The 12,703-nt window shown below is 32.8% G+C and overlaps 1 protein-coding gene across 1 annotated transcript in view; it reads right to left on the bottom strand.

The window, feature by feature from the left end:
- Positions 1-8,333: 8,333 nt before the first annotated feature.
- Ccdc18 (coiled-coil domain containing 18) overlaps positions 8,334-12,703 on the bottom strand; it is a 105,506-nt gene continuing 101,136 nt past the window's right edge. The window contains exon 31 of the mRNA XM_071618058.1: positions 8,334-8,457. The gene's annotated coding sequence lies outside the window, so the exon portion shown is untranslated. The remainder of the gene's footprint in view (positions 8,458-12,703) is intronic.

The raw sequence follows: 12,703 nt of genomic DNA, 5'->3' as shown, positions 1-12,703 counted from the left end.
TTTTAAAAAAGAATTGTTGAATACTTCCCAAATTTGAGAATAAAAATAGATGTCCAGATACATGAGATCCAAAGATTCCAAAAAAGGTTGTACTTGGCTGGATGTAGTGGTTACCAGTGACTTGGGAGATTGTGGCAGGAGGATCTTAAGTTTGAGGGCAGCCTAGTCAACTTAGTGAGACTTTATCTCAAAATATAAAAAAAGGGGTTGGGATATAGTTAGTGATAAAACACCCCTGGGTTTCAACCCCCAGTATCAAAAACAAACAAAAAGGGGCTGGGACTGTGGCTCAGTGGTAGAGCGCTCTCGCCTAGCATGTGCAAGGCCCTGGGTTCGATCCTTAGTACTGCATAAAAATAAATAAAATAAAGGTATCGTGTCCAACTGCAAATAAAAAAAATACATATAAAAAAAACAAACGAAAAGGTTGTACCTGTAAAGATATACACTGAGACATATTATATTGTCAATAGCTAGACTATGGAACCAACCTAGGTGTCCCTCAATAGATTAATGGATAAAGAAAATGTGGTATGGAATATTAATCGGCTTTAAAGAAGAGTAAAATCATGGAATTTGCCAGTAAATGGTTGGAGTTGGAGAATATCATGCTAAGCAAAATAAGCCAATCTTACAAAATCAAAGGCCAAATGTTTTCTCTAATATGTGCATGCTAATTCACAATAAGGCGGGGGGGGGGCCACTAGGGAAGAATAGCGTTACTTTAGATTAGGTAGAGGGAAATGATGGGAGGGGATGGAGGGGATGTGGGGATAGGAAAGACTGTAGAATGAAACAGACATTATTACTATATATATATATATATATATATATATATATATATATATATATATATATATGACTGCGTGACCAGTATGATTCTGCAACATGTACACTCAGAAAAATGAGAAATTATATCCCATCCATGTATGATATATAAAAGTCCATAAATGTATTCTACTGTCATATATAACTAATTAAAACAAATAAAAAAAACAAAGACAAGGGCTGGGATCGTGGCTCAGTGGTAGAGCACTTGCCTCACATGTGTGAGTTTGATCCTCAGCACCAATAAAAATAAGTAAATAAAATAAAGATATTGTATCCATCTACAATTAAAAAAAAAAGACAAAGACAAAAAAAAGAAAAATTTGAAAGCAGTTGGAGAAAGCAATTCATTGCATTCCAAGGAGCTTCCATAGACTACCATCAGATTTCTCATCAAAAACTTTGCAGGTCAAGTAAGGGTAGGTTGATAAATTCAAAATATTGCAAGAAAAAAAAAACTCTGCCCACTAAGAATACTATATCTGGAAAAGCTTTCCTTCAGAAATAAAGGAGAGAGGAAGTTTTTCCTAAACAAACAAAAGCTAGAGAGTTCATCACCACTAGATCTTCCTTACAAGATATGCTAAAAGATGAAATAAACCTAAACTTAATATCATAGTAAATGGGGAAAATAAGAAGATTTCCTTTAAAATCTGGAACAAGTCAAGGATAACCACTCTCACCATTCCTATTCAATACAGTACTATTCAGTACTAGAAATTCTAGACAGAGGAATTAGGGAAAAGAAGGAAATGAAAGGGATAAATAAAAATAGGAAAGGAAGAAGTCAAATTATTGCTGTTTGCAGATAATATGATCTTATATGTAGAAGATCCAAAAAGCTCTACCACAAAATTGCTAGAGCTAATGAATTCAGCAAAGGAGCAGGTTACAAAATCAACATACAAATATCAATAGCTTTCCTATATACCAATAATGAATTTGCTGACAAAGAAATCAGGCAAACAATCCCATTTATAATAGCCTTAAAATAAAAACAAAAATCCCCCCAAATACAAACCTAGTAATAAAAGGAGGTAAAAGCTATAGAATGCTGAAAAAGACAAAAAGATGTAAAGACCTCCCATGTTCATTGGTAGGCAGAATTAATATTGTTAAAATGGCCATGTTACTGAAAGCAATATACAGATTCAGTGCAATCCCTTTCAAAATAAAAATGACATTCTTCATAGAACCACAAACAAAAAGAGTTCAGTTGTCTGGAAGAATAAATGACCTAGAATAGCCAAAAGAATTCAAAGTAAAAAATAAATAAATAAATAAATAAAGCTGGAGGCATAACAATATCTACTTCATACCATGGAGCTTTAGTAGCAAAAACTGCATGGTACTGCCATAAAACAGACATACAGACCAATGGAACCAAATAAAAGAGACAAATCCATACAGAGAAAGTTGTCTAATCCTTGACAAAGGTGCCAAAAACACACACTGGAGAAAAGACATCCTTTGAATAAATGAATAAATGAAAACTGGTTAAACATACATAAAGAATGAGATTAGTTCCTTATTGCTCACCCTGTACAAAAGTCAACTCAAAATGGATCAAAGACCTAAGAATTAGATCAGAAACCATTTAACTCCTAAAAGAAAATATAGGGTCAACATTTCAACATACAGACACAAGCAACAACTTTCTTAATAGGATCCCAAAAGCTTAGGAAATAATACCAAAAATAAATGGAATAGTATCAAATTAAAAATCTTGTATAGCAAAGGAAATAATGTGGAGAGAACCTTTGCTAGCTACTTTTTTGACAAAGAATTAATATCCAGAATATATAAAGAACTCAAAAAACTTACCACCAAAAACTAAATAAAAGCCAAACTCAGAAAATCAAGGGTCATATGCTTTCCTTTCATATGTGTAAGGTAGAGAGGAAAAAGGAAAAGGAAGTAAATGGGGATCTCATGAATATTAAAGGACATTCCTTGGGCTCAGTAAAGAGACCACAGGAAGGCTGGAATGGAAGGAAAGAATATACTGGGAATGATATTGGCCAAATTATCCATTAGGCACAATTATAATGCACCAATAAAAGAAAGAAATGGTGCCGGTCATTCTGGTGCACAACTATAATACCAGTGGCTTGGGAGGCTGAAGCAGGAGGATCTCAAGTTCAAAGCCAGCCTCAGTAATTTAGTGGGCCTTAAACAATTTAGTGATACCCTGTCTCAAAATAAATAATAATAATAAAAAAAAGGGCTGGGGATGTGGCTCAGTAGTTAAGTGGCTGTGGGTTCAATCCCCAGTACATAACAAACAAACAAACAAAACTAACAAAAAACTAAAGGAGGGAGTTCATGCTGAAATGAAAAAATGCTATTTAATGCAAAAATATACAAATGAATAATACTCACCAATAAAGATAAATGCATAGGCAAATTCTAAATTCTCTAATATTGTGATGATGGTACATAAATCACTTTTAACTCTTAAGAATTTAAAAGTATATTCAAATAACTATATTTGTTATTGAATGTACACATAAAAATGATGCAATTACAGCATGAATAACATAAATGTGAAGAGAGAGAAAAGTACAGAATGTATGTAATCAAATAATCAGCTTAAAGTAAAAAGTTACAACTGTTAAGATATTTTATGTAACTGCTATAGTTTGGATCTTGATGTCCTGAAAGGTTTGGTCCCCATAGTGGTGCTATTGAAAAGTGGTGGAGCTTTTAGAAAGTGGGGGCCCAGTGGGAAGTCTTTAATCACTAGAGGCATGCTCTAGAAGGAAACTGTGAGACCCTGGCCTCTTCCTACTCTCTTTTACCTCTTGGCCATGATATCCCTAATGAACATAGATTAAAAAAAAATTCTCCAAACAAACTAGCAAACCAAATTCAATAGCATACATCATGAAAAAGTGAGACTTATCCCTGGGATGCAACAATGGTTACATACATAAATGAATAAACATGATATGCCGCATTAACAGAATCAAGGCTAAAAATATCAAAAGACGCACACACATAAAAAAAATTTGATAAGATTTAGCATTCTTTCATGATAAAAATGCATGATATAGAAGGAAGAAAATTAGGTACAGAAGAAATGCACTTCAACATAATAAAGGTAAAATATGACCAAACCACAGCTAACATATTCAACAGTAAAACGCGTAAAGCTTCTTCTAAGATGAGTAAAAAGATAAGCTACACATTGTCACTTCTATTTAACATAGTTCTTAAAGTCCTAGCCAGAGTAATTGAAAGAAAAGGAAATACTGCAAGATGCATCCAAATCAGAAACAAAGTAGTAAATTTGTTTCTGTTGTCATATGATATGATCTTATATATATAAAATTCTAAATACTACACACACTCACACACACACACACACACACACAAAACCTGCTAGGATGAATAAACAAATTTAGTAAAGTTGCAGAATATAAAATCAACATACAAAAATCATTTGGATTTCTATGTAACAACAACAAATTCTCTGGAAAAAATAAAGAAAGCAATCCCACTTACAGTAGCATTGAAAATATTATTTAACATTCATAATACATATGTAAAATACATAAAATACTCAGGAATAAACTTAACCAGGGAGGTGAAAGATTTGTACAAAGAAAATTGTAAGAGAAGACATAAATAAATGGAAAGACAGCTCATGCTCATGAATTGGAAGAAATCTTTTACTGAAAATAATATGCAGGTTCAGTGCAATCACTATCAAGTATTAAAAGCATTTTTCACATAAATAGAAAAAGCAATCCTAAAATTTGAACCACAAATGATCCTGAAGAGTCAAAGCAATTTTGAAAAAGAAGAACAAAGCAGGAGACATCACATGTCCTGACTTCAAACTATATCACAAAGCTATAGCAATCAAAATACAATGGTACTGGCGTAGAAACAGAACCCAGGGTCCCTGGAATGCAAGGCAAATGCTCTATCACTGAGCATTTGGAATGCAAGGTCAATCATAGTCTCTACAGACCAATTTAATAAAAAGCAGAGTTAAGTTAGACCTCAGACAAGATTGTATGTACTACTGACATCAAAAATATGTTTAAAACTTTTGATCCTTTTTGCTGAGCTGAAAAGCATGCTTTTGTAGATTTATGGCTACATATTAAGTACCAGCCTATGCTTATCTATTTAAGTAGATACCATATCTGACATGGCAGTCAACTGGCTAATTTCACTCTAGTTGAACATTCTCTACCACAATCATGGTATGTAATGCAGGCTTGGACTTAATTTATGACTTGGTCTTCAAAAGCCCCCATTTAGAGAGGCCAGTGATGGCACTTGGGGTCTCTAGCAATAATGTCAGTTTACACCCTATATCTAATGGCCCTAGAAAAGTCTAGTTCCAAGTATATGAATTTTTAAAAATTGTTGAGATTCAATCACAAAGCACCCTGTTATTCCTCTTTATAATTATATTGAGAGCTTTCCATGCCTCTCAAGATATAGTGTATTGTGGAATTACTGTTCATAAAATCATGTCAGGCCTTTCTCCCAATTTTGGAAATATTCTTTCCTAAAACTGAAGGCATATTTCTGATCATGTCACACAGGCTCAGCTGATACTAACTCCAAGCTGACATGTTTACTTCTTCATTATTTCCATATCCATTAGCTGTCCATCAGAATAAAATCCAAAGTAACTGTTCTCTACATTACTTATATCATTAGCCTGTTATTCATTTTGCTTTTTAACCATTTGCTCTGTTTTTAGCAGAATAAAATGTTCAGCAGCAGTTTAGAAAATTGAAGTCATCCATCATTACTGTATCACATCTCTATCAGTTTCCTGATCAGTATTAAGAACTGCCACTGAGTGCTGGGTGTGGTGGTACACACCTGTGATCATAGCCACTTGGGATGCTAAGGCAGAAAGAAGGACTCCAAGTTCGAGGGTAACTTCAGCAATTTAGCAAGGCCCTAAGCAACTTAGCTAGACCCTGTCTCAAATTTAAAAAAAAAGGGGGGGAGAGGGGTCAGAGATTAAGTCAGTATTAAAGCACTCCAAGGTTCAATCCCTAGTACCAAAAAATTAACCATAGTAGTTGGTATTGCTTTGGCACCTCCTACAATTAAGTCACTTCTGATCACCTCTCATTTTATCCTCATTCAAATGTGTACTATCATGCTTCCCCAGGTTTCTTACACTCAATAGTATAAATTCTTATGTTAATTTTTATGTATCTAATCCTCATTAGAAGAAACAGTAATATATTTCACAGATGAATATTATTTTCCAAGCCTCAGTAAAACTGCTTAGAAAAAAAGTAAAAAATTTTCTTACATGGTCATAAATAACAAAAATTCGATTGTCAGAACCTGACACTTCAGAATGCTTTAGAATGCCTTCTACCCAATTTCTGTTCCTATTCCTAGTTTTTAGCCCTATACCCATGTTAATAGGTACAGAAAACAAAATGAGACAATTATAGAATTACAAAACTTTTTGAGCAATATTGCCACCATTTTAAGAAACTTACTGATCTACAAAATAATATTAATAGCTTGATAAAGGAAATGGTATAACTTTATACAAAATGATGCTTAAAGAAAGGTTATTTATTTTCACATATAAATATTTGAACCTACAACTTTAAACATTTTTTTAAGGGATATGGTCAGCAAAAGTATTATGGTTCTGTAAATTTCTGTAATGTTTAACAATTTAAGTTTATAGTTGGTAGGGTTTTTTTTTGTGAATGAAAAATGAGCTTTTTGAAATATGAAGGGACTGATGGTGTACTTGTTCTATTTGTTGTGTCAAAAATCAATCTACAGGGGCTGCGGCTGGGGCTCAGAGATAGAGTGCTCGCCTAGCACGTGCAAGGTGCTGGGTTCAATCCTCAGCACCACATAAAAGTAAATAAATAAAATATAGTGTCCAACTACAACTTAAAAAAAAAATCAATCCACAGGGCTGAGAATACAGCTCACTTGATAGAGTGCTTGCCTTGCATGCCAAGGCATGGGTTATCCCCAACACCATAAATAAATAAATAAATAAATCCACTGAACAATTCTGAACAATTTATAAAATCCAGAAATAGGGCTGGGGATGTGGCTCAAGCGGTTGTGCGCTCACCTGGCATGCGCGGGGCTCTGGGTTCGATCCTCAGCACCACATAAAAAATAAAGATGTTGTGTCCACCGAAAACTAAAAAATAAATATTAAAAAAAAAATCTGGAAATAGTTATCAGCTATCAAATATACATATATATATATGTCATATATATACACACACACAAAATATGTGTATCACATATGTATTATAAATGTTAAATAATATTTTGTATATTTATTACATTTGTTAGAAAATACACTTTTTAATATAATGATTAGAAAAAGATTTTCCTTTAAAGGCACTGACATAATGTACAAATTTCCACACACATTCCCAAAAAAATCTAACCATTCAGAAAAACTGTTTTGTTTGATAATACTGGGTATTAAACCCAATGCCTCATGCATTCTAGGCAAACACTCTACCACTGAGATGCATCCCAGCCCTTTAGAAAAACTGATTCATAGTAATCAAATTTACCAAAGATGGCTATTTAACCCCAAATGTAAAGCATTTTATGAGCAAAAATTTATACTGATCTATTACTACATTCTCATTTTAGTAATGAAATCTGTGTAGGAAGCAAATGTTCACATGGTAACCATGGAATCATAACAAGGTAGAATTAATCAGACATATATTGAAAACACAAGAATATGCTCTCATTTACTATACATGTATCCCCAATATGGCTTTTAGCTGAAAAGTAAATGACATGTTTAGATTGGCTGGGTTGAGTACTTATACTGCTAATTTTCCCTCTGTGGCTAAGGTGATACGTGACAACAGGGTGAATCTGTAAAACATAAAGCATTTGTGGGGAATTCTAAGATATGCCTGGGAAAAAGAACTACCAAAAGAAGTGGACTTCTTACAGACATATGAGAAAGGGGGCTAGAATTACTGTTGTTGCTTTATATTAAAGGGAAAGGTGTTTCTTACAGTCTAGCAAGGAAGATGTGAAAATGTTCAAATGTACCATCCTCTCTTTCATCCAAATCTTTTAATGTGATCTCCCCTCTATTTATAACATCTTCCTTTCTATCTTTATTCTTCTTTGATAGCACCTGGCATCTCTCCTCACCCTTCTGCTCCCCAGGTTTCCTGTCTTTTGTCTGACTTTACTTCTCATCTTTTGGTCTTAACGTAAAAGCAATTTCTTCCAGAAAGGCCTTTCTGACCTCCTAGATATGACACTCAAAGCATCTTGTACTTCTTCACGTCCCTATCCCACATTCAGCAGAAACTAAAACTACAATATAATGCAAATCTTACAAAAGAATAAATGTTTCAGTCTTGCTCTACCTGGTATCTTTAGTGCCCAGCACTGTGCTTCCATACTGATTCTTAATAAGTAATTAGGATAAAGTTTAGCTACTTAACAGAGATCTTCAACATTGAGTGGCTTAAAAAAGAAGTTTATTTGTCACTTATGTAGTAGTCCGAGGAGCACATTCCAGGTCACTTAGGCACCCACGTTCCTTTTATTTTGTTTTTCGCCTATGGTGTTTTCCTCATCCACATGGTTGAAGTTTGGTTGCAGGCAATTCCAGCTCTAGGGAAAGGGAAAGACCTTGGAGAAGCACATATTTAAAATTTTGATGTCCTGGTCTGAAGTGGCACACATCATTTCTGCTCTTGTTCTGCTGGTAAGAACTTAGTCACTGGAGGGCCTGTGAAATGTTATTATCTAGTAATGGGCCCAGCTAAAACTCTGTTATTATTATTATTATGAAAAGAAGAACTGATATTTGTAAAAAAATGAGTAGTCTTCACCACAGCATGGTTGTATGCTTTTCTTTAGCAATATACAATACCTTAAAAAAAGTAGGACAGTTAAAGAGTTTGGTAGTTTCCTGTGTAACTAAAGAACTAGAAATCTTAGGATAATGGAAAGGGAATGATTTGAAGTCGCAGGCCATTATTATAACTAGGCTAATAAGAAATCAATAATAATAGATGCTACCAGTTAACATTTATTATGTGTCAGGTATTATTCAAAGGGCTAAGAGTATACTGACTTGTTGAATATTCATAATTATTGAGGTAGGTACCATTATTCTGTTTTACACTTGAGTAAATAAAGGCACAGAGATTAAGTAATTTGCCCAAAGTGATACAGCAAATTAGAAATCCAGCTGGGTTCAAAACTGGTCAGAATTAATCTGGTTCCAGAGACCATATTCTTGACCACAGGATTACACTGCCTCAATGATAACAACTACTATCTATTGAGTACTTAGTCTATTCAGATAGCATACTAGTATTTCACCTTATTTAATCCTGATAAGGATTAGATGCTTCTAAAGTAGGTATTAATTTTATTTTACATTTAAAGCGTCTTAAATTTAGTTAATTATTGCTCGAGGCCATATAGCTTATAAAAGAAAAACAGGATCAAATCCACCTCTGTGTGACTGTAAAGTCCATTTCTTATGTTTAAATTTCTAAATTTTTTATTGAGGTAGAATTCAGCTATTGTAAGCATATAATTAAGAGTTGGACAAATATATACCTGTGTAGCCAACAACATAAGCAAGATATAAATCATATCTGTTACTCCAGAAAGTTTACTTCTGCTTCTTTCCATTAAATTCTTCCTGCAGAGGCGATCACTGTTCTGCTATCTATTATCATAGATCTGTTTATTCTTGAAATTCAAATAAATGGAATCTTGTACTATTTACTTTTGTGTGTAGATTTTTTTCTTTCAATATGTCTTTGAGATTTATCCATGTTACTGGATATTAACAGTTCATTGTTTTTACAGTATTTAGTTGTCTGAATATACCAAGTTACTTATTCATTCTTGTACTGATAGACATCTGAGTTGCTTCCAATTTTTGGCTATGGATGAAAAAAGATACTATAAACATTAATGTTCTTTTTTTGGTGGATATATATATTTTTATTTCTCTTGGTTAAATACCTAAGAGTAGAAATAAACTGGGTTAAACAGTAGATGCATGTACAGTATTAAAAGGAAATTCCAAACAACTTTCCAGGTGGTTGCAGATGTTTTACATCATTTGGTGTTGCCAATCTTTTTAATATTAGCTCTTCTCGTAGGTATTTCTTTGTGCTTTTAATTTGTAATTCCTTGATGATTGAAGAAGTTGGATACTTTTAAATGTGTATATGACCATTCCCATCCATTCTGGAAAGTGTTTCAGTGTTTTCCCTGTTTTAAAATTAGGGCATTTGTCTTTTTATATTGATTTAAAGTGAACTCTGAATTTTCACTTATAACTTCTGTCATATATATATTAATAGCACTCATTTCATTATCTTTTTTTTCTTTTCTTAATGGTGAGTTCCGATGAGCACAGTTTTGAATACTGATCAAGTCCAACTTATTAACTTTTTCTTTTCTTTCCTTCCTTACTTCTTTTGCAGTTCTGGGGTTTGGGCTCATGGCCTTATGCATACTAGAAAAATGTACTATCAGAGCTATACCTTCAGCCCCTTAACTTTTTCTTTTATAGTTAGTGCTTTTTAGGTCCTAAGATATGTCTCTTTATCCTAAGTTCATGAAATTATTCTCATATTTCTTTCGTAGGCTTTATAGTTTTAGTATTTATATTTATGTCTATGATCCATTCTGACCTAATTTTTATATGTAATATGAGGAGGGGACTGATTGAAGTTCTTTTTTCCCTATTGTACCATTATCATTTGCTAAAGACTTTCTTTTCAACACTGAATAGCTTTCACCCCTAATTAAAAATCAATAAAATAACTATATATTTTAACAGACTGTATATGTGAATATACTTTAAATTATATATGTGATAAAATATGTAGTCCACTCTGTTCTATTACATATATATGAACTATCCTTTTGGTTCTGTTAATATTGTAACGTAATAATAATTATTGAAATCATATCATGCAAGTCTTCCAATTTTATTCTTTTTCAAGATTATTTTGTCTCCTCTAGGTCCTTGACATTTCCAATTAAATTTTAGAGTTAAGACTGTTGATTTCTTTAATTAAAAAAGGGAAAACTTACTGGGATTTTTGTTTGGGTTTGCATTAATCTACAGATCAATTTGGAAGCACCTATCCATTCATGACCATGGTACATACCTACATCCACTTCTAACTTGTCTTGGCAATAAATTTTTACTGTATAAGTCTTCTTTTTTTTTTTTTTCACTAGGTACTCCACTTTTGATGTTGTTGTAAATACTTAACACTCTTTATTTTCCAATTGTTTGCTGCTTAAAATATATTTAATTTTGCATACTATCTATACCTTAAGAGCTTGCTAATAAACTAATTAGTAATAAATACTTACTTCTCCATTTATAATTTGCCTCCCTTATATTTTTTTCTTATCATATTGTATTGTATATTCATATAATTGATGAGAAGTGGTGAAAGCAGATATCTTTACTTGTTCTCATCTTTTTTTAAAATATTTTTTTAGTTATAGATGGATACAATATATTTTATTTTTATTTATTTATTTTTATGTGGTGCTGAGGATCGAACTCAGGGCCTCATACCTGCAAGACAAGTGCTCTACCACTGAGCTTCAGCCCCAGCCCAACCTTGCTCTCATCTTAAGGGAGAAAGCATTAATTTTTAAAACATTTAGTGTAATGTTAGCCATATAATTTTCTTTTCTTTTTTTTTTTTGGTACCAGGGATTGATTTACTTAAATAGTAAGTCAATAAAAAGTCAAATAGTAAATTATTTAAACTTGGTTAACAGTCTTTGTCATGACTATTTAATTCTGCAGTTATAGTGCAAAAACAGCCATAGACAATTTTATTTTCAAGTCAGAAATGGGTCATGTGGCCAGAGGGATTTAGGAGGCTGACCTGTAGTCTATGTCCACAAGGGATATCTTCTTTTCACGTAATGCTCCTGTTAGATTTTCATGTCATGGTTAATTTTGAGGTGTAAGTTTTTCCTCCTCCTTTCTTTACTGAAAAAGTTTTAAATTGATACTATTTCTTCTCCAAATGTTTGCTAGTCTTTACCAGTAAAACTTTCTGAACCTTAAATACTTTTTTTTGGTGGTGCTGGGAATTGAACCCAGGGCCTCATTACAAGCTAGCTCAGCACTTTACCACTGAGCTATATCCCTAGCCCTAGAAGTAATTGTTATAGAAATATTTATAACTGCAAATACATCTTGATCTGCAGATAAAAGCTTATTTAGATGTTTTAGTTCATCTGTATTAGTTCCTTTTTAAAAAAATATTGTTTAGTTATAGTTTGACACAATACCTTTATTTTATTTATTTGATTTTATGTGGTGCTGAAGATCGAACCCAGGGCCTCACACATGCTAGGTGAGCACTGTACTGCTGAGCCACAACCCCAGCCCTGTATTAGTTTTTGTAAGTTGTATTGTTCAAGGAATTATTTCATTTCACCCATCAAAGTTAATGATGTAAAGATGTATTAGTATTCCCTAATTATACTTTCAAACGTCTGTAGGACCTACACTCATATCCTCTTTCCTTCTAAATTTTGGTAATTTATATTCTCTCTTGATTAGCCTTGTCAGAGTTTTATCAAATTTATTATTATTTTGTTTTCTCTATTACCAACCTTTGTTCTTAACTTTCGTTTTTTTTTTTTCCTTCTTTATATTTACTTTAGGTTTAACTTGCTCTTTAGGGCTAGTTTCTTGCTAATATTCTTAGGGTGGAAAATTAGATAACTGATTGTAAACCTTTTTTTTAACTGATGTCAACAATTAAAGTCATAATTTTCCCTCTAAAATCTACTTTAGCTGCATCTCACAAATTTAACTGTTGTGTCTGTATTACTAATCAATTAA

Source organism: Marmota flaviventris, chromosome 10 (assembly GCF_047511675.1).
Source record: "Marmota flaviventris isolate mMarFla1 chromosome 10, mMarFla1.hap1, whole genome shotgun sequence".
Classification (NCBI taxonomy): Eukaryota; Metazoa; Chordata; class Mammalia; order Rodentia; family Sciuridae; genus Marmota; species Marmota flaviventris.
The sequence above is the reverse complement of the archived record's forward strand: the minus strand, read 5'-3'. Positions and strand labels throughout refer to the sequence as shown.